This window comes from Giraffa tippelskirchi, chromosome 4 (assembly GCF_054371585.1).
Source record: "Giraffa tippelskirchi isolate mGirTip1 chromosome 4, T2T-mGirTip1v1.2.pri, whole genome shotgun sequence".
Taxonomy (NCBI): Eukaryota; Metazoa; Chordata; class Mammalia; order Artiodactyla; family Giraffidae; genus Giraffa; species Giraffa tippelskirchi.
This window is the reverse complement of record NC_137278.1, coordinates 119,120,952-119,123,493: the sequence shown is the minus strand read 5'-3', so window position 1 is coordinate 119,123,493 and position 2,542 is coordinate 119,120,952. Positions and strand designations below refer to the sequence as shown.

At 35.5% G+C, this 2,542-nt stretch overlaps 1 pseudogene across 1 annotated transcript; it reads left to right on the top strand.

The window, feature by feature from the left end:
* Window positions 1-1,219: 1,219 nt before the first annotated feature.
* Window positions 1,220-2,336, top strand: LOC145545639 (sodium/potassium-transporting ATPase subunit beta-3 pseudogene; annotated as a pseudogene). Its single transcript, XR_014082160.1, has one exon. The product of XR_014082160.1 is annotated as a sodium/potassium-transporting ATPase subunit beta-3 pseudogene (transcript).
* Window positions 2,337-2,542: the final 206 nt, after the last annotated feature.

Below are 2,542 nucleotides of genomic sequence, written 5' to 3'. Positions count from 1 at the left end.
GTGCTTACCCATTTATTTATCATTTCATAAGTTGGATTTCCAAGCACAAGGTTCTACATAACTTCCAGCAAATGATGCCTGACCATAAATAGGATGGTAACCACATGTAACACTTTCCATAGAAAAAAATCTACCCTGACAAGTAGAGTCTCTGAGCTCTCCATCCAAGACAATGACATGAAACCAATGGTCATCTGGCCAGAAATGACACTTCAACCTTCATGAGTCTCATCTGTCTTAAGGAGGAACACCTTTTCTATACCAATGTCCATGAAGAGGAACTATGCTAAAGCCTGTGCCCTTGAGCACAAAAATGGGAAGTAAGAAAGGTGATTTATTCCATGCAAGTCTAACTTCTGCCATAGGAAGAAGTTTCTTATGGAAGAGAGTATGGTAAATCTACTTCATTTTTATTCTCTCTCTCCTTCCACACACATCCAACCTTGAGAATATTTTCCATAATAAAACCAAAGGAAAATATTGAAAATACAAACAGTAATGCTCTCTTAAAGAAATATCCTTTAAAAACACAAGTACAAAATATAGCTATTTACATATATATAAAGCATATAGTCTCAATAATCTGTAACATGCATAATTATACTTTAATTATGCACCTTATATAAATGTATTCTTCAGTAACAGAATATGTATCTTTCTCTATTTAACCATGATATAACTATTCACATAATTTATACAGGGTACATTCTAAACACTGTGTAACTTGAATAATTATATACTAAACATGTACTTTACATAAATATTTTCCACTGGTAAAACACCTTTCCCATATAAAAATGAGTGTAATGCCCTTTCTCATAAAATTATACATAAATTTTTGTTTGTTTTTAAGATAGGAGAGAGCAGCTGTGGAACTGATCCTAATCAGAAATAAGTTCATATATTATGTCTATTGTTCTTGGTGTCTCAGTCTACTAATCTGACTCTAATATCTGACTTGTTGGAGTATCTTAGAAACCGGTCATCTCACTCCCAATTTACATGCCATTAATTGGTAGTTACATTTCATTGCAAGAAATAAAATCAAGATCTCAAATGTGATGCTGCTTTGGATATTCTTACTGTTTGGGTTCACAAGTTTAATTCACCAATTTATGGCCACATTGATAATAAAGTCGATAGAGAAACTATTTTCTTTTCTGTTTTCTAGATAAAGAAATAAAGCATTTCATATACTTTTACTGTAAAAATATCTCCTATGTATGGTGTTGAATGTGTTCAGAATCCTGACTGTAGTGGTGGATATAAGAACCTACCAGAATCCTATCAAGGGTACATTGATGACTTTAAGAAATTTTTAAAGCCATATGGCTTAGAAGAACAGAAGAATCTCAAAAATTGTACCAGTGGAGACTTTTTTGTGCAGAATGGTCCAGAATACACAGCATGTCAGTTTCCTCTTGCCTTACTTGGTGCATGCAGTGGTGTGGATGATCCCACGTTTGGCTACCAAGAAGGAAAGCCTTGTATTCTTGTGAAAATGAACAGAATAATTGGATTAAAGCCTCAAGGAGAACCAAGGATAGACTGTATTGCAAAGAGTGAAAGCACAGCATTTCTATCAACTTATCCTACCAATGGAACGATAGATTTAAAATATTTTCCATATTATGGGAAAAAAACTGCATGGGAGCTACCTGCAGCCACTAGTTGCCATCCAGCTCAGCTTTGGTAGTGATGGTGACGTAAAAGAAGTAGTGGTTGAGTGCAAGATTGATGGATCACCCAACCTAAAAACCCAGAATGACCGTGACAAGTTTTTAGGACGAGTTGCATTCAAGATCACCATGCATGCATAGTAGGAGTTAGGATGTCTCCACAGAGTAAACGTTGTGTTGTCTGTCTTCATTTAGTATCAGTGGCACCTGCCATTCCAGAATTATGAGACCGCCTTGGAGAAAGGTGGAGTGGTACATGACACTGGGGTAACATAATGTGCTTCCAGATAATAGTGGTCCATGTCCTTCGAAGTAACTGCCTGTTGCCTCTCCTGCCTTTTGAACCATGTACAGTCACCAGATAGGGACTGTGAACACTTGATTCTGAACATGTAGTTTGGGGGTCTTGTCCAATTTTTATGTGGTTTAATTGCCAAGTGTCTAAAGCTTAATGTGCTGTGCTATGTAAATATTTTATAGATTTAACACTGGGTAACTGTCATATTTTGATGCCAGCAAAGTTTTAGGGGATAAAATGGTACCTGACCAACATCAAATGACTTTATAGCTGCAAGAAATTCAGTGTGTGGAAAAGTTCTGTATGTGAGGAGGAAAAAGGAAAATAAAAGTGGATTTGAAAGGTTAAAAAAAAAAAAAGAACCTACACATAGTAAAATTGCATAGAACACAATAAACACACTCACACAGGTACATATAAAAATGACTACAAGTAAAACAGAGCAAATCTGAATAGATCAGAGTATTGCATCACTATCAATACTTTGGTTTTGATATTACACTAAAGGATTGCAGTGTTACCCATTCAGGGAAACATAAAAATGTATAATGGATCTCCTTGTACT